At 41.4% G+C, this 23,992-nt stretch overlaps 1 long non-coding RNA gene across 5 annotated transcripts in view; it reads right to left on the reverse strand.

Moving 5' to 3' along the window:
• Window positions 1-5,845: 5,845 nt before the first annotated feature.
• Window positions 5,846-23,992, reverse strand: part of LOC121077438 — an 88,111-nt gene continuing 69,964 nt past the window's right edge. For all 5 annotated transcript variants that reach the window (XR_005824041.1, XR_005824039.1, XR_005824040.1 and 2 more), the window contains 3 exons: window positions 14,644-14,874; window positions 8,132-8,308; window positions 5,846-6,886 (listed from right to left, as the gene is read on the reverse strand). This is a non-coding gene — a long non-coding RNA (uncharacterized LOC121077438). The remainder of the gene's footprint in view (window positions 6,887-8,131; window positions 8,309-14,643; window positions 14,875-23,992) is intronic.

A 23,992-nucleotide genomic window follows, 5' to 3' on the forward strand; every position in this document is an offset into this window, starting at 1 on the left:
ATGCAGCATGAAACTTGGAGTACCTTAGACATAGCTGAACTGCAGATGCAAACAGTACCACATTCCTAGAGAAAAAAATCTTATCCCAAAACATGTTCCCCCACCATTCAGCCTACAACCTGCCTCTCCTTGCCACGTGTTAAAATAGGTGAGCCTTGTTATTCTAACTGCCATAGAAATTATTAAAAAAAATGAGCTGAGCAAGCTAACCAAAGACTTCCAGCTGCAAAGGCTGGAACTGAAGCATGGAGAGGGGAAGCACATCCCATTCCCCCCACCACCAGCTGCACACCTGGGGAGCCAAAGCATCAAGTAAAACAAGCTTTTCTTCTCCCACTGCTTTACTTGGTGCTTTTTCAGAGCAGCTGCAATACCTCCCTCACTGGATGTGAGGTCACTTCAGCACTGTTTCTGTAAAGAGGCTTGAAGATAAAATTGTTGTTAGAAGTTTCAGCTCATGACCCGTCATGTCTACAGTATTTTTGTTGTTTTCATCGCTGTGAGGATGGTGTTTGATTTCTGGATTTAAAAGCTGCAGTTATCTTTGTTCCAGCCAAGTGATTTTCTTCTCCTGCAATGATTTCATATCAGAAAGCTTAAGACAACATTCCAGATTTTCCCGTTTTGTGTTGATGTGCATATATACAAGCACATATATTATACGAAAGTTTACTGTGGAATGTCTTTTCTGAAAGGATTTCTACCAGCCTTGCAAAGTAACAGCATATGAAGCACTTATGCCACTCAAACATTTCCTTTAAATGCAAAGTTTTGTCAAAATCTGTTCTGAAACAACTCCACAATATGTACTTCATATAACCCTGAATTGCAGGTTAGGCTACATTTCAAGTATGTAATATTAAGTGAGATCATAACAGCTAAATCACCGCGTTGTCACTCCAACACTAACCCAGGTTGGCAGAGCTCACACTCAGTGATGTCACCAGCTCTACCTTGCTATAGTTGTGAGCAGAGCCCAGCTCACATAAATTAGTTTTGACCAGTGCAAAGTATTAACATCTTTTATTTTTAACTAGGATCACACTTTAGATTATCTGTTGCTTCTTCGTGTTTTAAAAATTCGTATCAGCAAGTTAAGTGGCAGGTTAAAACATACTGCAGTGACAAACAGCAGAAGCGTGGCCAGCACAGGGAAAGACGAAGGGATGGAGACAAAGTGCCGCCCACCTTGCAGGTCAGAAAAGACTACTGAAGCCTCACCCTGAAATAGCAAGGACAGATGTAGGATAGATTTCACCATCCTTCCACACATTAAACGCAGTCCTACTTCGCATCAGCTCCCACTGAAATAAATAACTCAAGATCTATGCAACATAAATAACAGCAGAACAGTTTAAAAAAATCTGTCTTCTAAAAATAGCTTCCTCTGGCTAAATTGTTCCTTTACGGCTTTCCTTGGGAAAGCAGTGATGAACAGAATACTGATTGGGAATCACTAATAGGCTGCCTCAAGAACATCATTGGGAAACATTTCTCCCAGAGCCTCCCGCTTTTTGGAAGGGGAGGGTGGTTTCTGCCTCCTTTTTCAATGCTAGGGCAGTGACTGCCCCCCCTCCATGCTCCTCTTCATCCATTCAGGTCTCAAAGCCTTCTCTACCTGACACTCACCTCTGCCCAAAGCTCTGTTCACAGGCTGGCTGAGCTTCGTAGCTCCATGGGAAGGCCCAGCACATCCCCAGCACTTGCTCCGGCCTTGCAGTGAACAGCTGATGGGACCCAGAGATAGCCATAAGGACCCAACTAGCCAGTCTTGTATGGTCCGTCACTGGGTCATCTCTCAGCTCTGTACTGAGAACTGTGTCACAAATGCAGTGGTTACATCACAACCAGGACTATGCTGAGGAACAGCCATCCTCACCCTGCTCTGTCTCCAGAGCAAGGCTGTGTGGATGAAGTGAAGGTCTCCTGACACTATCAGAGTCAGCCACTATAGGATTTACACCACTGTTCTGAGACCTTTCCATGGTTTGCCCCCAAAGGAGATACATGCAAGTCAGTTTACCTCTTAAAGACTAATTGAAATCTGATTCAAACAGCATTTGGAGGGAGACCATGCTGTCCTCCTCTGCCATGGACTGAAGCCATGGAGATTTGCTATGCCGTTGGCACTTCAGAGAGATGCTGCAAGGGCATGGAAGGTTTGCTTTTCCTGAATACCTCTGGAGAAAGAGCTTGGGCAACCAGAAAACATTGCAGTGTGGGACAATAGGTTGTTCTGAATTCCCTGAAGCATACTGGTAAGGAAAAAAGCATCTGCACTTGTGGTGCTTGAGCTATATAGGACATTAGAGGAGACTGACAGGAGTCAAATGCTGTGCTAAGCATACGCTTATAGCCAAATAAATGGACAAAAGGTCAAATCAAAGACTATCCACATTCTAGGTTTATTTCAGGACCCCTTCTTCTATCACTGCTAGGGGAGCCACAGCCCTTTCAGAAACAAGCTGTTCCTGCTATTGCTGGCTTTGGACAAAAAGCATACTGCTGCTAACCTCTTACATAAAGTGAACAGACAAACAGCTGAATTGCTGACCCCTAATGGCCTTTTCCCTAGGATTTGTGGGTTTGCACAAAGAAGCCAACATTTTACATGCAGTCCTTGATGGAGTTTGGAATTGTGCAGCAAGACTGTTTGGAGTACACACTCTTAACCCAATTGTTTGTGTACAATGTTCCTCCACACTGATGCCAAACATTGTAGGTCTCAGGGTTATTTTTTAAGCTGCTTGGTCACAGACAAGTTTGAAACCCTGCCTATACCTCCACTGCCATCAACACTGTTACAAGTACAAGCCTGCAGTCAGGGAAGCCCCTCTGTGATGATCCATCCTCCTTTTTTCAGCTGAGCACTCGAGCCCTGCAGATCTGAGCACCCCTGTTATTACATGCTTGGCTATGAGTGTGCAAGTTTGCTGAATGCTTCTTGCATTTGCACAGTCAGAAATGCACATCAGGTTTATTCTATTAGTGGGAGGTCTTCAGCAAGATCAGTCAACTCAGCCTGAGTTTTGAATAATTCTCTTCATCATTACTTACAAATTGATCAAGTGATTACCACAGGCTTTTATCGACAGCTGTTAATTTCTGTAGATTTCGTTAATTGGCAACAGATCTAAAAAGGTAGGTAAGCACTATTTTCCTTTGTGAATGGAGCCCACTTGCATAACATGCCTGCAGAAAAGCAGCACATTTGCACTGAAGCACAGGCTATGCTGAGTTACTCTGCTGCAGCAAACCTCCTCTGCTCCAACCCCACCAGCTCCAGCAGCCTGCCCCCACAAGATCCGTACAGTCTACTCAGAGATGATGGTGGAAGTACACACTGCAGCGGAGTGTTTCACAGGCCACAAGCTACCTGTTCCAACGCAGTGAATGTTTTCAAGCATCCCTAAATCATCAAACCTCGCACCTCAGAGAATGAGAATGTGCAAGCAATCCAGCAGTCACACTGGTATATTTACACAAACATGAAACAAGTTAAGGATGAAAGCACGAAGCACTACAATGCTCCAATTCAACAATAACAAAACAGCATTCAGGCATAACAGCAGGCACAAAAATCACCATTGTATGTTTGGTTTCCAATCGTTCTGGCTCTGAGCTACTAAGAACAGCAGTACGTGTCATTCTATACTCTCCAACTACGCTAAATCCCACCTTTGTGTTTTTGTTTTAAATCAGAGACATACTAATTGTTGTGAATGCACAAAGTATTACCTGGGATAACACTTCAAATGCAAATTAAGGGCTCTGTAAAATTATTGTAACACAAGAGTACCATGGTTTATTAACAGCAGATTTGCAAGGTTAATTTTCAATTATGTATTTCTTATTAGTTTCCTAGCTGTCTTGCTATTATTAAATTTAAAGAGGAAGATACTTTCAATGTGTCCAGCTTCTGTGGCATTATTACTGATAATTATTCCTATTTTCCAATTTGTGTTACTCTCATGTCTTGCAAAATTTGTAATTAATGAGCAAATAATTATAGCAGCACTTACTAGAGCTGCTTTAGTTAAAGCTGTGTCAGCTTTTGCATTAGGATCCCCATTTTTCAAGGGTTTATAACTCAAGCATAAAAATTCACTCTGGGCAGAGTCTTGTCATAAGAGCTGTCTGCTGAGCATGATTTTTTTGTTTTTAAATGTTTCTAAGCAGCATTATCTGGCTCCTTTGAATACACACATTCAAAAAAAAATCTTAAACTTTCAAGGGCATAAAGTTTACAGCTCTCCATTTTTCTATGATCCAATGTCTCCAAAAAAAAAAGATATTATATTTTAAGGTGACCAAAACCAGCTTTTTAAATACCTGATGGTCATTGGCCTCACAAAACAGAGGCAGAAGAGAACTTGACATTCAGGGGTGTTTATGCTGATCCCAACCAGCTAAGCATTCATGCACATACTCAATTAAGGCACATGAGTGGTCCTTAGGAGTCAACAGGGCTGTCCATGCTCTCAAAGATGCACATGCATTCACCACCCTGATTCAGCAAAAACAAAGCACTGCTTTTGATTAAAGTTTTAGGCTATTCCTATTCACTGCAAACCATTGCCCCCACACTTTGGAAAACTGAGCATCACAGGGTTCAGTTCTTAAGACTCTGAGAGCCCAGTCTCCCTTAAATCCCACGTGGTTTGCTATCCACAAGACACTGCAAGCACCCATTCATCACTGCCTGGCTTTCTGCACACCTCCTCCTGCAAAGTGTTGGAGCAATCACCCAGCTCTTGGGCTCTGGAAAGCTCCTTTTGGAGCAGTTTGACCTGAATACCAGCTTTAGTTAAAGCAACACCACACTATAATTCAGCAAATAGGGAATAGCAACAAGTCAGCAGTGCATGCATATCGGAATTATTTAAACTCCAGAGAGCAGTGTGGATTAAGATGCTTCCAGCAGGAAGAAAAAAAAATTATGAAATGCAGCCAAAGACAAGACAAAAACAGAATGATGAGACCTACCTGTATCAGTAATAGCTGATCATGGAAAGTAGCACTGGTCTTCTTGCAAATTCAGACAAGCTAGCCCTTAACCTTCCTCAACAAAAAAGCAGCCCATGCCCTCAGAGCACATTTTATTCACTTCCCTTTAACTAGTGTCAGCTGAGGCTCCTCACACCCTTGTTCTGTATAATTATCTGCTCATGGGTGAGTTAATCCCTGCTGAGGGGAGCTCACCTCTTACTCCACGGGGCAGCCTTACAGTGGGGTGCTGGGGCATGGGGCAGGCGCTCTTCTTCCCCAGATGTGCAGGGGAGCCTTTGGCCACGCTGACCAAGGGGATGTGACTACACATTCTTCTTGGGGCCCCTCTCATGACTGTTCTTTATAAGCCCATGCAACCATTAGGATACCCACCAGTAATTTGCTGATATCTTTATTTCTGTAAAGCATGCAGGCAAAGCATGGCCCAACTATGATATTCTATAATAAAACCTTGCTCTATAAACCAACTGTTCCTCCTATTAGGTGCCTGTCTATCTTTTAGGCAAATATTTTCTCTCACTGACCTAGTGTCATGAGCTTCCCCAGTTAAGATTAGTTTGCTAAATCTAGTCAGAGGAATCTATATGCGCTGATATTCCCTAGTTGCTGATGGCCTCACATTTTGACTGTAACCATGGTGCTGCTGGATTTATCATGGCTGCATGGCACAATGTGTATCTCATTATTCTTTCCTGGCAGCTTTGTATAGCTTTTATTTAGCTGTAAAAATAATTTACATTTCTTGAGCATCTGAATTAAAGATAAAATAGAACTATGACATCGAGGGCTGGAGATTTTATGCAAATTTATTTATAAAAATAAATCACATTTAGAATACAAAATTACACAAATGTCTTCTACAAATCACCCATCTCTTTAAAAAAGTTAAATCTTTCTTTTTTAAGAACGATGCCTTAGCACATTATCTATAGAGTTGCGATGTGAACGGAAATGCAGTAGAAAATCCAAAGTGAAATTCGGGTTGTCTGAGCTACAGCGGTTATGTGACAAGGAATTTTTTTTTGCTTCTGTATCACTGACCTGAAATTGCTGCAGGTCACCAGCTTGTGGCACCCTCCATCAGCTGCTCCTGGCCTGGGATGAAATTCGGGCTCCACTGAAGTCAATGGCAAGCTCTGTGTTGACTTTACTGGGTCCATGATGTTCAGCTACAGGAGGTGAACAGCAACGCCATGCGTGCATCTCACAGTGACCACGTACCCATGTCATAAACACAGCCCAAGCGCATGGACTGTTTGGCACCTGATCTAAACCCCACATTATTCAAATGTTCTGATAAAATATTTCTGGGAAAAAACAGCAACTTATGTCTAATTCCCAAATCCAGGTATTTTTTATTGTCTTTTGGGATTTTGGAATGGTATAGAATATATTTTAATAGTGGGATGCAAGTGATGGCAGTTTTCCTGACTACAAAGCTACTATAAGCATGGAATTGAACAGTAGTTATTTTGATATCATAATGGTCATAGATTTTGAATACAAATATTTCTTCATGAATTTTCTTTTAATGTTTAACTTTTGGCACCTTCTTTCTGCTCTAGACTCGGGTCTTCCCTTTTAACCCCTTCTGGTGCTTCGTTATTTTAACATTTTTCCTCTCACCCAAGTTCTCTGCTTTATATTCATGAAAAAAACACACAATAGTTGTTTTCTTGACTTTCTGATGAAAGAATCAATATGTGGTGTAAGCTTTGATCAACACTTTTATTATGAGATCTCTTTTACATGGTGGCAGCAGTATCCAAACCATATCAGAAATCCCTACGCTCCCATTCCTCTGCCACGCTGAATTCTTCATTGAATTCTTCACTCCCCACTGCACTTCATGCAAAAAAGTTAGGAGAATTGTTTCCTAAAGAAAAACAAAAGTATACAAATATTAAATGGCAGTAGACATACAACAAATCCCATACATTTCCATTATATAGAGGCAAAGACAGGACAGCCCCATTGTCATCATGGGGCTGGCGGCAGGCACATCAGTACCTTCCTGCCTGCTTTCCTGTTCACCCCGTCTAGAAGCAGGCGCCAAGGCATGGCTGCTGATTTGGTGACCCTGCTCTCCCGTGCCTGTCACAGCACAGACACTCACAGGAGTCCCCTTGCAGGGAACAAATGCTGCGTGCAGTGGCTCTGCTGAAGGCTGAGTGCTGCAGGCAATGCCGTGCTCCTCCTTTAGCTCTGCTTCCATGTGGAGGCCAAATACAGCTCTCGAATCAAAAGCGACACAGAAAATGACCTCCCCTTTAGTCAGAAAGCAGCTCTGCAGGGTGTTCGCTATGCTGAACCTGTGTAATCCACACCACCCAAATTTCTGAGCCTCTGCCCATCATATTAGCTATAAAAGCATCTGCACTGTTTTTTGATAAATCTTGCAGAGCACTTTCAGACAAAGTCAGCTATCCTCTCAGAAATACTAGAATGGTTATTTAAGTACTTCATGCTAATTGTCTAACTGTCGTGCAGCTTGACTTTCCCAAGCGTTATGTACCCGTGTGAAGTCCGGTCGTCTTACGAGGAGTTTGGATGCTGTGCTCCCCAGCAGAAGACCCGCGGGGTCTTCTCATGGATAGAGGGAGATGTTGGTTCCACTACAACTTATAAGGACCTGGTAAGACTGAATAACTCAGCTCAATCCATGACTGTCACCACACATGCTGTTCTTATAGAGGCATCTTTACTGGCTTGTAAAAAGTCGTATCTCATTAGCAGAGTCAGTGATAGATTTGGGAGCACAAGGAATACAGGCTCAGGTATATTTTTCCTCTCAAATTATGACAAACATCAGATATTTTAAAACTACTGTTTTGAACTTCACCTTCTGAGAAAACATACAGAACTGCACAGGGAAGAAACCCCAAGATCACGGTAGAAAAGATGCACAAAATAACCCTCTGGAATTTACCAGGTTGGAAACTTTCTGTGGGTGTTCTTAACAGCCCCATGAAATTCTTTAAAGGAAAGATAATTCTCTGTTAATTCCCACGGAACAACACAAAACACAAGTAGAATGGGTATTCCTTCCAATATATCCTGCTGGATGAACAGTGAGGGGAACTTCTCATTCTCTACATTTAGTTTATCACCTGCACAGTACCTTTCCTAGTCGGTTCTTGTTTCATCAGCATACGCAGAAGTATTGGGGGCAGAATTTAGTTGTTCTCCCCAACAGCCCATCAGTCTTGACATTGGCAGGGCAGCATGGTCAGTGCAAAGGGCAGGAGGGCGATGGCTCTTGATGTTCAGCTTCACGGCCTGGTTGGGAAAGGACCAACTGAACTCCTCAGGACATCCAGACCGTGGAGAAGAAATGAAGAAAAAAAATGGGGGGGGGGAAGAAAAGGAAGATGTATGAATTAGAAATGTCATAATTAAGAAGAGCCAAGTTAACTGGAGGCTGGTTTAACGAATATAGAGTAGTTTTACATCTCAGGAGGGAGTAGTACTGCGACAACCTCAGACAGGGCCTGAGGCCCCAGCCAGCACGGAGTTTATGCGCTCAACTCCCACTGCAGACAATTGGATTTAAGCACATGTTTAAGTACAGGGCTGAGCAGGGACGGTTTGCGAGATCTCTATAAAAGCCCAACCTTCCATTCTCCCAAACCATATGGGTTTGACTTCCCATATGGAGTGACAAAATAAAAATATATTCTAAAAATAGCTTTCAAAAATGCACTGGCTGAAGGCTGCTTCCTGTGCTACAATTTGATTAGCCTTGTGTTTTATTTCTTCAGCAGTGATTTCAATTTATCTCTGATTTGGAGCATGAAAAGCTGCTTTTATAGTTGTAAGCAGAGGAGAAAAAGGCATCCGGAAAGCAAATATAGAGAGCTCTTCTGGCTTTATAGGAGCCGCAGGAACAAGCAAAATGATTTTAGAGCAGCAAAAAAACAAAGTGATGGTGGGAGATGATCTATCTTTGCAGCCTGTATTTAACTTCCCTGTCAGCCTCTCCGCCAGCGTGGAACATTACACATTCCGTGCAGCTACAAACTAACCCGAGGGAGCCAAAAGTTGTCAGGGAAGAAATCCCCTGGGTGGCAGGGAGCAGTGCCAGCACCGCCTGGCAGCTCCTCCTGGCCACCACGCCCTCCGCGCTCCTTGGTGGCATCTGATGCAAAGAAGCTGGCAACGCGGGGGGAAAGTTGCTAAAGGTGTAAGTGTTCCCATTTGGGCTCTGCTGTAACGTGTCTTCTTAAAAATCATACCCATTAAAAACAAGAAAGATCTGGAAATGTGAAGTTCTTTGCCAAAAAGCGCAGTCCATTTAGAGTGGCATCTAAAACCTGAAACCGCTGCCTTTAGAGAAGGCGGACAGAGGGCAGCCCAGCCTTGCTAGGAGCCTCTTACCATCCGGTTCTTACCCAAAGATTCAAAATACAAGTTTCTCAGCTGGGCTTAACAGGAGCCATATTCTCCCCTTCGGTGTGGGAGGACAGCTGGGGATGGGCACCATGGCACAAAGAGGTGACATCCAGCTGGCATCCCCCAGCCGGGGCCAGACCTTGATGAGATGAAGGGCTGGTGAGGCCGGATGGGGTTTTCTTATCTTTGCTTTGAGAGTGGTTCAGCGAGGTGCTGCAAGATGCTGATGGCTGGGAAATTCATGCCCGGGGCTGCTCCAGTGGAAATGTTTGTGCAGATGATGGTCATTTGTTATTCTTTATTACTCTGCACCACACAGGTATGCCCAAATGAAACCCATCCTTGCTGCTTCTGAGAAGATGGCCACACACTATTATTTCAAGGCAAGGTAACTGCTCTGGATAGAGGCATCCATTTCTCCTCAGTTGTGTCTTTTGCCAAAATAAGTAGACATATAGATAGACAGAAGACATTAAAAATAATTGCAGCCAACCTTCAAGGAAGTCAGGAAATCGTTAGGTCTTGTTTTTCCAGCATTTCAGTTTTCCCACACTCGTGAGCTCGCTTGTTTTTATGCAAATAATAACTGTGGGTTTTCTCTGGGCTTCCGATGCTGCTTTAATAATGCACTGAGAGAGGTTTATGTCCTGTCTGGCCTAATATTTGTTGCTAAAACTGATGGCGAGGACCTCCACTCCAGGCACTGGCCAGGCTCTCAGGCTGCATCCTCTTCCTCCTCCTCGTCCCTCCCTGGGTGCAGGTCCCAGCCGCAGCTCCGGGTGGCAGTCCCAGCACCAGCAGCTGTGGCAGTTTGAAATGAAGTCTTTTTTTTTTTCCTCTCCACTTTATTAAAGCTTTAGGACTGCCTTTTTGCAATATGAGCAAAAGCTCCGCATTTACCTTTAAAAGAGACTTTTATAATATCTAAGATATATTAAAGCCCAAAGAAGGAAAATAAAAGAATAGCAAGAGTGGGAAGAAGCAGAGCTGTAAAGCCTTGGAAGAGAAAGGATTAGAAGACAGCTTTTCTCTAAAGATTTTATAGAGAAAAAAAAACACTTTGGAAACAATTATTTACAAGGTTCAAAGCATTTGACACCATTTGCTTTGGTATGATAAGGGGCAACAACAACATCCATAATCACAAGGAGTCAGCCAAACTACTTCTGTCAGCAAAACTAATCTTACAAAAAGTATATTTCTTCCAGGAAGAATACTTTGCTAGCTTAAAAATCATTTTTACATTGCTAATAAGTTGCTTAGCAGTAGATTTTAAGTGCCTCTTAAGTCAGGAATATGTTTAATGCCCTGAGCACAGCCAGCAGCCTCTTCTCGGGGAAAAACACTATTGAAGTCAATGAGAATTTTGCCTGAGGAGGTTCACTGCAGGTGTTTGGTTCTGTGTTTGTAACATGCATCATTATAGAAACTTTTAATAATTGTTATACAGTGCCAATCTTCAGAAACACAATACAAGCCTATTCTGACCTTTCTACCTTGCCTTGCATCTAGAAATGAGAGGGCATTTTCAGGGCTCCAGGACCAGAGAGTAGAAAAGAGTCTGTGTGCCTGACAGCCTGGATAAGGCACACTAACCTTAGAAATTTGTCCTCCACTGACCCAAAAACTATTTGAAACATCCTAAACCTGGCACCTGCTGAGCCAGGTAAACCTTTAAAGGCAACGTAAGGTCAGAAGAATTTAACTTCAGTAAAAAAGCGATGGATGAAGAGGAAGGTAATCAAAGGCCCGAGGGGTCCCACTTCTCCAAGCCCTGCAGATGAAGCATGTTTCCAGAGGAGATGCTGAAAAACATGGCTGTGCTCTCTGCCATTGAACAAAAGGAGGGACTGCATCCAGACAGAAGAAACAGAGTGGATATGGGAGACGGATGGAAAATTAAACCTTTTTCATGTCGCCAGAACAATCTGAACCTTGAAAATTTTTCTGTGGCCCCTTCGTGAATAAATACAATGAGGTCAAAGATACCTGAAGGCAGTGACAAGCCTCGGGATCCCTTTGGCACCTCACCTGCACGGCGGAGAGCCAGCTGTCCTGCTGGGACGTGTGGCTGCGCGCTGTGGGCTGTGTGACCACCAGTCCAACGCAGCCTGGGAGGGGCAAGAAAGAACCCAAAGTGATTTTACAGCCAGTGAGAAGTACAGCTGGTAATGCCTGTATGGGACAAGAAGCTGTTTTCAGGGAGATTATTGCCAAGCATTACCAGTAGACCAAGCAGATGTGGATTTAGCAGAAAGAGGAGGGGAGGGGCAGAGGAGCCGTGGCTGGCCATCAGCACCCCCCCGCACCGATGCAGCTGAGGATGCACAGCCTTTTATCCTGTGTTTGGATCAAAGCCATGAGTCCTCCTGGGAGCAGGCTCTGCCTCTCACCGGAGGCAAACACGCTTGCTCTGTACCGCCTTCCACTGAAAGCATCAGAAACAGCTTGCCTAGGAAGGCTTCCTGGAAAACAAGTGCAGTATCTTAATTCTAATGCATGCTAGCTTGTGCATCATCATCATCATCATCATCATAATGATAATAATAATGATAATAATAATGATAATAATGATAATAATAATAATAATAATAATAATAATAATAATAATAATAATGAAGGAGGACCAGCTTCTAGACTTGGATGGTCTGCACAACTCTCTGATTTGTGCGTAGGCAGGTCCCAGAAGAACAGAGATTGGAGGTGTGGATGGCCAGTCTGGCTATTACAAGAATGTATCTGACAAAATTACAAACCTAAATCCTGCACCTAGAACAGAGGCTAAAACAGTTCTTTAAATCAAGTTACCATTTTAATTCCTCACTTTTCTCTTTTTTTTTTTTTTTTTTTTTTTTTTTTGCAAAGGCTTTGTGGCAACTCATGTCAAAGAGCTAAGTAAATGTTTTCTTGCACTGTGTAGAAGATGATGTCAGACAGTGATGGAAGTGAAATACTGACTTTGTACAACTGTTTGTACCTCAGCTAGAATTGACTCATTTTGTGAGATTATAGAAAATGCATTCTGTGATCATATATGCCCCTAGAGGCCTTGTGGAGGTGAGATTATGCATCTCACAATGTTATTTTATCAGGAAAAAAAAAGAGACTAAGTAAATAACAAATCTGCAGGATGTGACTTCATCATGCACTGTTGACATCTGCTTATATGATTTAAAGGATGTTACTATGAATACCATAGTTGCTAATGTAAATGATGAAGAAATCATAGGTCAATCATATAATAATAAATATTAGCATAGGTTTCCCAAGGCCAGAAATGGCTGAAATGGTAATTGGAACTATGATTTTACTCTTGAATTATGTGATACTGAAAACACTTTGGTCGCTGCTGCTTTCCTGGAACTGCTCCATTAAAGCCAGACAGATCCACTCTCCAATCTTTCTTATTCCAAGAAATAATGACACCTCCTCCTATGGATTATTTTTCTTTCGCCCACCTCGCCCTGCACGCTGCATGGGGCTGCGATGTTAGAGGGGTGAGCAGAGCTGCCCGCCCTGAGGGTGCCCAGCACTGCCCGGCACCTGGGGCTGGGGCAGGAGAAGAGGTGCACCTTGGCAAAGCCTCCTCACTGTGCTGCAGGCTGGGAGCGTGCAGCTAACCTCGTACTCAGCAGCCAGCCACTTCGTGCTTAAACTTCCAAATAAAGTGCTCTCAAAGTGCATTAATGCGATAACCGCTATATTAAATTTGATGAAAGGCTGGTCCAAACAATATGGTTTAAATTGACAAACACCTGAAACTCATGGCACTATTTATGACACCGCTGAATTACTCTGGACACGCAGAAGACACACAGGCACGCAAAAACCCTGTGGCTGCAGCTTTAGCATAATTCATACAGGAGTTATCTGGCAACACCTTGTGCTGCAGAACATCACCCCAGCCAGCCTGACACCGCAGAGCAGAGGCTTTCTTGGTTCTTAGCCCAAAGCCTGGGATAAAGCCAAAAGCTTGCTCTTAAGCTGGGAGGTGCTGGTTTGGAAGTAATGCTGCCTGGAGCCCTGGGGCCAGCCTGAGACCTTCCCTCTGCCGTGCAGCAGCTGGGGACCCCAGCAGACCCTGCCTCCCCCCATGGTTAACAAAAATTGGCTGCTCAGAGGGCGAGGAGGCTGAAAGTCACTTTAAAGCCCTACCTGTCACTTTCCACCTGCTTCCCCAGCATCCTGCAACCCTCCCTGCATTTAAGGCTGCATGAATTCGTCCCAGAACAGCCTGAAAGTCAGAAGCTGCTACATGAAAATATTTTAATAGCAGTTGTTGGGCAATTACTGTATTACCTGGGGATTCCTGGCAACCACTGCATACAGTAGGATTTGGAAATGCTGCTAAATCATATTTTTACGGGGAAAAGTAAAAACACAATACAACCCTGTAATGCTATCTGAATATTGCTGTGCTGTTCTCCTTTAATGCTTGTAACTCCGTACTGACGGCAGCTCATGGCTGAGCAGTCATGTTCTATCCGTTGCCTAATCCCAAAACACTCCATACAAAGAAATCCGGATACTCCGTGAGTATTTTAGAACAGTTACACAAAAGTCTAAAATTAGGTCATAAATTATATAATCTTGCAAGGAAACAAGAAATTTAATGACTATGCCAAACCAGAGATAAAAGCTGAGGAAGGAAATAGCATCTTCCTCATTAAATATTAAGGATCAGATCCTTCAAACATTTTCCAGTGATGAACTCTGTGGGAGTTTGGCATCTGTATTTGTGTGTATTCTATAGAATATGCTTATACATCATATACAAGTGCTAAATGTGATTTATGGAGCATCCACGCAGGAAGTGTATTTATAATGCATAAATGTATTCCACCAAGACCAGAGAAGGTGATCAGTGACAGTTTCCTGAGAGGTTTAATCAGATACCGTGATGGCTTATTTCTAGTGTTGCTCCAAAAGGGTTTTTTAATTATAAGGGTGCTCAGAAGGAGCAGGTAGAGGCACTCCTTTTTCACACGTGGAGGCTGCAGCTATCGCAGATGTGGAGATCAGCTCGGTGCCTTCTCAGTAGGATTCAAGAAACGCCGTGCAAGAAGAAAGATCACCAGGTTCTAACAATGGGTTTGAAAATTCCCTGCAACACTTGAATCTCTCCCCCATCTGCTACAGTGCCGTGGTCTTTCTTCTAACCTTATACAAGACACATCTGATTTGATCTATTTAAAACAGTGCAGGGGTGAGATCTTGTGCATTTTCTGTTAAAAGTTGTACCTGATTCCCCTGGACTGGTGGCCCATGTTGATGTCCTGAGTGCATTAATGAGATGAAATAAGAGCCTCTGATGCACTACGCCAGATAGCACTCCCGTCCTTGCTGCTGTCAAAGCCCCTCTGATAACCATGTCCGTTTTTTCAAAGATTTGAGTCATTTGTGGATTGACTACATAATCCTTGTTCCAAAGCCTGGGAAAACTGCTGTTGATGCCCTCGGCAAATTCTTATCCTAAAAAAAAAGAAGCATGAAAAAGAGTACCAAGTAATTTCAATTCCATAAAATATATTAATGCATCACACAGGTATGTAAATGGGAAAGTCCATAACTGTAATTTGCCCATTTAGAGCCTGATCTAAAGGCTATAAAAGTTAATTTGAAATCTTTTCATTGATTTTAATGGGCTTTAGATCGGGCCCATATTATTCACTGCATATCATGTTTGTTTCAGTGCAAGACTGCATTTATCTAAAACATGAATTTTGTGGATTATAACACATACAAATCCACCACTTATTGTCCAAGGGCAAACCCTGTGAAATTTATTGAGTTTGGTTACACACGTAAAATCTAAACCACAAAAGAAAGTCTCAAATACTGATTACACTTTTTAAAAGTGAGATAAAAAATGAGGAGGCCTTCTTTTCATTATATACTAATGCAATGTAAATGTATTTTAAGCATCATGAAATCCAAATGGAATTTCTCACAATTTCTCTTTTCTGACTGCAGTAGTTCAACAAAAAAATTACATGTAAATGATTCAAAACCTCTTGAAGAAACAGCATTTTTTTCTAATTTGAGCAGAAGAAAAAAATGTTTCAACCCAAGCTCAGCAAGGGATAACAGTATTGCAGTCACTGCATGGAGAATTTAGCCACTCATAATTCTAAACCCTTTTCAAACGCTTTATTGCTATAAGGTGGCTAATACCAGCCTCTACACAACAGGGCTCCCATAGCATTAACCATGAGAGATAGGCTTCCAGAAAGAAACTATAGCAAAGTAATTGTAAATCTCTAATGATGCATAAAACCAAGCTGAATTGGTCCTGAATTCTCAGCATAAAAGAAATGAACCATCAGAAGAACCAATTCTGGTGGCAGTATAACATACCCCAGTGTGGAAACTGTTTATGGTGTTTGCTGCAGTGGAAATATTCCTACTAATATGCAAGCAATACGAATTCATTAAAAATGCCCAAATGATGCAAGTTCTCACAATACTGTGTGTGACATTAAAAACAAATCATTAGCCAAAAGAAAACCTCATCTTTACCAAAGCAATTCACCATCTCCTTTCTCAGATGTAGCCAGTATTTCTGTACTACGAATTCCATGGGTTCTGTGTGTTTTTAAACCAATATTGCAAGACTTTCGGTATGGTACTGTGCTTTGTGGCAGGAACTGCCTCGCACAGCTGGGCCAGCTGGGCTGGGGCCTCCAGGAGTGGCCTTCACGTGCACAGAGCCATGGGCACGCGTTGGTGGGACCGGGCTGGCCCTGCTGGTGGGCCACGGTAAACCCAAAGCCTCCCATCTTCCTCGTGGGTTTAGGCAACTCCCGCCGGATAAGTATCCAATAAAACATTTAAATCTGTAATTAATTATACCATTTCATTAATTAATGATGCAATCCACAAACTGTAACAATCGACCCAGCTCATTCCCAAAACTTCAATGCACAAGCCTGGACCCTCACCCATTAATCCATCACTGTCCAGAGGCAACATGCTCCAGAAGCAGATCAGATTGATTATCTGGGAGACCAGAAATCACTTACTCGTGCACAAATCAGGCGCAGAACACGCAGAGGTTATGCACGTCTCCCTTAAAGCCCTATCCAGGAGCTTCAGCATGGCCATAAACACGACTCCTTCAGAGATGAGAAGCCAGCTTTACTTTTACATCTAAAAGATCTCAAGCTTTTTTTCAAATGCTGCCAAAAGGTATTGCATGGGATGATGCTTTTCTAGCGCCAGGGCATCTGTCCACTGAGAACTAGATTGACAAGGCTGAAACTGTTGTTTTTGTTTGTTTTATCATTTCACAACTCCAAGAGCCAGACATCTGAAAGCTAGGATACATCATCGCACTGTGTCAAAATCGGCGAATGCACAGATTTGAAATCTGCATACGTGGCAAAAATAGGGCGTATCTGAAATTAATTAAAATTTCTAGGCACTACCCAGAGAACAGTATTTATCCATGATAAGCATGCATCAATGTATATCATATTTAGTGCATGCTTTTTAGTGAAGCTGCAGTTTTCAAATCTCACATGTAGGACTCTAAGGCTTATGAAGGACTCTGAGGCTTAGCAATGACTTTTCATTTAAAAAAAAAAAAAGCATTTCAAAGAACTATCTTATTAAAAATAAGAACCAAATGTCACTGATTTAAAGTCACATTGAAGAGGAATGAAATGCAAGTGACCCACTGGAGCTTTCTACAGTTGCAGTTGCAACTATATGCATCACGTACTGCCTGTGCAGTATAAAAATACCATAAGTATGTACAGGTATTGCAGCCTTATCCATAATCCCTGTGGAAATTATGGAAAGAAAAGGTAAACAGCTTTGTGAGAGACTTTTTAAAAAATAACTTTGGTCTGATTCTATTCCTACTGCAGTTAATGAAATTTTTAACATTGATAGCAGTAGAAAAGTTAGGATAAGGATAAAACATGAAGAAATTAAGTTTTCTTATTAAATATCATTGTTGTGTGCGTATATATATATGTATATATATATAACAATAAAGGAATGGAAACAAACTGTTGAGAGAGGGGAAAAGGTCTGCAGGCACGAGAGAAATGAACTGGTTCACACTGTTGCAACCACCACTCACATTGGCGAGGTGCTGGCACCTTGATTATCTTTTTCTTTACTTGTGCATGAGGGGTCTCACCCTGTAAGGGTTTTTATGGCTATTCATTTTGGAAAAAAATATCTGAACTACTTGACTCATTACCATATGGTTTTGCAGCAGTAAGTGCAATCTAAGATTCTCCATTTGACACCTTTACATTCAAAGGTACCTCTATTTTTTCCAATCAAATCAGACCAACTCTAATTAAATTTAAACAAGACGCTAAAGTGAGATGAATGGTTTATAGGTGCTTCATGCTTCCCTACATTGATTAATAGATAAAGAATTCATACCCCCACCAAATTAGTTGACAAACCCTACTGTAATTTATTCCTTGTACATGATGATCTGTAAGCACAGGATGCTCCTGTAGGGACTGAGCTCCAGCTCCCTCCAAATATATTTTGTGCTGGTTGGCTGCACCCACCAGATATTTATATTCCACACATCCTGTCCTCTTAGTCAAAGTTTCTCAATCTGGTTTTCATTTTAAATCAAAGTAGCAGCGATTGTTCTTGCACAGAATGCCATTATTTGTCAGTCGGGTTTGCAATGTGGGCAGCTGCATTAGACCGTGCTATTTCTTGGTGCCCAAAGAACTGCTCTGTTGGGTTTTATTTTTCCGTTTGTTTTCCCTTATGTTGTCCTGCATATCACTCTGCTCTATAAGTGAGCAGCAAAGGCAATTTTCTTTCACATATGGGTGTAATTTTGCCAGAGGCATTCATTTGTCACTTAAAAATCATGTTCTTTAATCCCCAAGCTAATCCAGAACATGCCTACCTACTTCTAAAGCAGAGCATTAGAAGAGGGGAGTCCAGTGCCGTGGATCAGCCAAGAATTTCTCTCAGGCTGGAGCCACACACAGGCTGGAAACGGGCTTGAACTTTTGCAGATGGAACTGACTCTGGTTATTTTTAAGGGGGTTATTTTTCAAAATAGTAAGTTCAGGTTAGGGTATGAACCAGGAGCTGGCAAGAGATGTATATGGGGTCTAATCTGACTCATCAATTATGTTACAGTTCAAATTGTGCAAGGGCAATCCAGACCCTGAGGAGGATATCCCTGTGTTGGATAAATGGAAATCAATAAATCTATTCAGAAAAACATAATTTCATTTTGATTCTAAACCAGAAATTGAGATACATTCATTTCTCCCTTACCACACCTCCCTGACTTAAATATATCCTGTGTTATATAAGTAATTGTTTTGAACCCACTCTAGGACACAGTCAGAGACATGACTCCAATAACACATTATCAGTAAAACAAAGCAAAACAGTTTCATGTCCCTGCTGCGTTTGTATATACACTCTTAAATGAGCAGATTCTCTCATTATTCACTCTGATCTGGTCATCGTATGCTTAGTCACAGCTGTCACAACAGGTGCCCAAGCGTCCCCCTTCTTTGTGGCTCTGCGTTTTCTTTCTGGAGTTCATTGCCAAATTCCTCTGCTGCCTTTCTTTGGTGGCTTTGCTGTTGCCTTTAAGGTTATTCCCAGATTCAACTTTTTAATTACTTCTGAAATCATCCAGGACTGGCTGACTCTGGATGCGACAACCCTTCACCTTAAGCATCAGCTCTTTTTTACAATTTGATGGTCTTAATCTTGTCAGATGAAGCCAGTTTATTCACCAGCTTTGGCCCCTCTCCTTTCGCCTGGAACTTTCTCCGTCTGTCTTAAAATCTCCAGTGATCACTTCTCCTAACTTCAATGTACAACAGTGTACATTGCAGAATATACTTGCAGACTATGTAGCAGTTAGTGGCAGAATCCTCCACTACACTGGATTTTCTCCCCCTGTGCCAAACTAAAGCAGGAGTCTCCAGTGACTTGAGAGTTTCTAGATGGGGTCATCTCCTCACCTTTGTTTCTCTCTAACATCATTCAGCAGCAGTTTGGGGAACAAAGTTTATCTGATACAACCTTGTATCAAACATTTTTAGTTCTGTAACAAATGTTTACTTAGCTGGAAGCAAGTCTCTTTTGATATTAAACTATCTCCAAATAAAGACAATTTTAAATGATTTCTTTTTTTTTTTTTTTGCAATTGTCTTCAAGGTATATAGTATAAGTTGAGGGCAAAATATATGCAATTCAAACTTTCATGATTTGTAGATATCAGAAGTTAGGGCCTGATTTCCAAAGTTCTATAACCCATCAGTCCCATTGAATTGCAAAGGTTGGTGAGGAAGAAACTAGCCTGAAAGCCAGCTATGTAACCTATATCAGTCCCTTGAAGCACTGAAAAGACTGGGCAAAAACATTAAGGCAAAAGCTTTCTACGGTTTTACTTCAATAAAATTACAAAGGAGCAAGGAAAAAAAAAAAAAAAGCTTTTGATTCACAAAACAAACAGATTCAATCCAGTACTAATACCACTTAGTTTTTCTCCCTGAAAATCCACAGTTAGGGGTTGAGACACGCATTTGTATCTCAGGTTTCATTCATTTGGGACTGAAATCTTTTTCTAGCATATCCTTACAATACTGCCTTCCCTGCCCTACAGGGCAGCATAAGCAATTACAAATGCTTACAGTTGAGAACAAAATATTGCAAAAATCTTTCATGTGTCTGCACCATTTTTAACACAATTTATTAGCTGACAACTAGAAGCAGAGGCAGTGTCATATGTTCATCCAGATTTCTGTCGGTCAGCTACAATTTGAAGAAGTTATCCTCTATGTTATTGTACTTTACCAACTCTTTGGACATAATAATTAACACGTTGCACTAAAATGACTTAAAATCCTACTGTTTTAAAACTGAACAGAGAAATCATCCCCCTCCTTTTTATTCCCCTTCTTTTCCCAGATTATTTTAAAAGCAAAGTAATTACACCTGGCATGTTCGTCAGGATGTGGGGGCATTGTTCTTCCCCTTCACTTTACAGCAGCACCAGTTTCACTGTCAGCACATCCCGGGACCGTCTGCAGCTCCTGGAGGATTGCACGCCTGGTCTGAACCTTCCCAGGATGGGAAATCTCCCCGACTGTCACTTGATAGTATGCTAAACTGGAACGGGAGCAGCAAACGTGCCTTGCTATGGAGCAAGTCTGACTGACTGCAGTTACACACTGATCTTAACTAAAACATAAATCTGCAACAAATAAAAGGAAATAAATAGGGATGAGCAGAGACTGGGCATGCAGAGAGAAAACCAAACACAAACTGAGAGCCAGTGTACTGCAAAACCAGGAGTGCAAAGAAGGTAAAGGGCGTGAGTTTATTTATTTATTTATTTATTTATTTATTTATTTTAACCTTGTTCTAATTTCTTTCATTTATGTCTTTCTTTCTCCAGAAATCATTGGACAGAACAGAAGAAGCCCTGAGGTGACAAACATTTCTTCCCTCAGTCACTTGTCTCCTGAGCTGCTGCTGATTGGCAGGCATCACTTACCAAAAGGCAACCAGATGAAATTGCTCCTGTGTGATGGGAAGCAGGATCTTTGAATGGACTCCCAGTTTTACACGGTATTTCTATAACTGTAGAAGCTACATGGTCCATATTATTAACCTCTTTCTATTCAAGGATCCAGAAAAGGCGGCTGTGTCAGCTACCCAACCTGAAGTTCAAGACCTTTACAGATGAGGCAACGTTTTAGAGCATAATAACTACAGAAAATCCTTATCAAAGATTGTCACAGAGTTGGAATTACCAGCGGTTATCAGTCAATAATTGTTACAGTAACTGATGGGTAAGCAGTAACCCTTCACATGCAATTCTTCTGTGGGAATGAGAAAAGCAGCTGGAAAGAATTCATAACAAGAACCTTGCAGAGCTCAGAGAAATGTGATGTATAAACAGATTATTATTTCCTGTGGATATTGATGATAAATGAACTGGTTCAGTGTGTCTAGGAAATATCACTACACTCTAAGCCAGCTGAACTCCCTGTGGCTCAAGGTAAAAACCTCTGCTATAACTTACGAGAATTCAGCATAAAGAAAGCACTAAATATCTGGGTCACTCGAAATAAAACAGTTGAACATTCCTCTTACATACTTTTCATTTAATTAATCTTTCCTGTTGGTTTTCAGTGTAATGAGTCATTGATTATTGCAAGTGGTGCTTTATAGGGTAAATTAATTCATAGAAGAGAAACTGTAAGAAGGGCTAAGTAGCCAGATAAATAAATAAAATGCAAAGTGTGTTGGTCACCTGGCTGAAAGTCAGCCTCATGGGATTTCCATTTCTGTAAATCAGCTTCTTAGTGAGCACTACCAATACCCATGCTCATCTTTAACTATGCCTACAGCTTTTATAAAATATGAAAAATCATTATAGAAAAAAGCAAAAATAGCCAAAACTCTGTTCCTCTGCTAGAAATGTGGTTACCTACAAGGAGATGATAGCTTTACATGAGAAAACATATGTACAAGTGGCTTTTCCACTCAACTTAAAGGAAACTTAGCCATGGTCACTCATCTCAGTGTAATAAATGATATTTCTAAAAAGAGAACAAAGCAGGAAGAACTGGATACCTACATTTATGGTTAAACAGAGAAAAGGCTGATGTTTGGAGAAGCTGGTTGTACCTGTAAAATTAATCTTAAAATACTTTTATGGACATGGGCTAGAGCTAAATATACTACCTGGCTTTTCACAGTGCTTACAAAAAGATTAAGTTATAAGGAACGAAACATTGAAATAACAAATATGCTCAGGGTAAACCAAGATGGACCAGCAGCCAATTTCCTTCTTGGCACATCTCTGGTTCTTCTTTACCTTAAGTAACAGTGGGTATTTATCAGTATATTTACGCAGAACACAGTTTACCAAGTCAGTCCGAAGCTGGCCTTCAAGAATTGCACATGGGAGAAAACTGCATTAAAGAAACAATTCCTCATGACCTTACCTCAAGACTAGTCCCATTGCGAATTAGCTTAGATCACAAAAGACTATGCACCACTGAAAGTGTTTGGGAGATGGTGGGGTTACAGTTTATGACGATCCCAAACTCTCTCCATTGTTGAACTGCACAAAACCCAGGTAAATATTTTGATCACACATGGAGCTACAGCACACGTGCATGTCTTAGCTCTTTTGATGGCTTTCAACATTGAGAAGGGTTCCCATCGTGCTGTCCCATCAGTCTCATTTTATTTCTTAGACATGCCCTTTGCTGTCCACAGCCTTGGAAACTGAGCTTTAGGTGTTTGCCAGAAACATGCCATGAACTTTCAAGCAAGGAAAAGTAAAAACCACTTCGGCTGGTAAATTTATACCACAGAGAAAGAGAAAAAGAGGACTGCGGCAAAATATTCATAGAAATCACAATGCCTCTTAGCAGGGGAAAATCCTAAATTCAAGAAATAAATTAGTCATCTATAATATGCACTCAGATCTAGCCTGAAATGTACTATTAAGTCATTTTACACTGCAAACCCCTAGGGGCAAGAGCCACATCTTCCACTCTGGGAACAGTACAGTCAGATTCAAAGCACATTGATGGTACTCACCAAGCACTAATACTACATGATGGCCTTTCTGAGCAAACTCGGAGCCCATGGTACTGATGATCTTGGACAGCATAAGTACTGTGTGAAATCCTTCTCACAGTCATGAACAGTTATCAGGCTATGCAAAAGCTGAACTAGAAACACTAATTTGAAATATGGTACTTAAAAAATAATGTGGAGTCCTTTCGCTCCCTGGAGATGTCTGGTTTCCCAAACAAATGGATGGATTATAACAAGCCATTGTCCATTATTTTCTGTTTGTCAATGACCCAGTGCTGTCTGTGATACTTAACTGGGAAACTAAAGCTTGGGGGTAGATCTTCAGCTGGAGTAATTCAGCCCTGCTCACTGTACCAATACACAGCAGGCGGAAAGCATCTTCCAGTGAACACACAACACTCAGAAAGTTTCATTTCTTGGCTTGAATAAAATGAGAACGAAAGATGCCCTTCCAACATCAGCAAACAGGTGAGTACAAACATATTTACAAACCTGAATTCTGGGGTGGCTTCAGTGACAGTTGTTTGACAACTAGCAAAGATTGTGAGGTGCATTTCTGTGATGAATGTACAGGTGTTAATTTTTGACCTGGGACTGATCACATGATGAAGTTCAAATGGCTGATGGCATTAGGTTCTTTTCTTGGTTTGTTGGATTATTACACTTAATATGTGTGGTGAGAGCTTCACAGAAAGAGCTGCATTCTGCCGTACTATCATCTTGGTAATATATTTTTTATTTTCTTAAAACCATGCATGTTGCACACTGATGATCCTTGCAGTGATTTACAAATAATGCAGTTATACCTCATTTAAATCATACGTTATAATTTATAGGTTAGTTATTTTATGTTAGTGTCAATCAAAATCGGAAGCTGTATGAAAGAGCTCAGAATAGGAGAAAAAGATTTCTCATGGTAAGCTTAAATAAACTAATGATGGTATTACAAGAGCTATCACAGACAAACCTGCCATCTATTAACACAATTGTTGCTGTTTATTTAAGTGGTCCA

The sequence above is a fragment of the Cygnus olor genome, chromosome 13, assembly GCF_009769625.2.
Source record: "Cygnus olor isolate bCygOlo1 chromosome 13, bCygOlo1.pri.v2, whole genome shotgun sequence".
Classification (NCBI taxonomy): Eukaryota; Metazoa; Chordata; class Aves; order Anseriformes; family Anatidae; genus Cygnus; species Cygnus olor.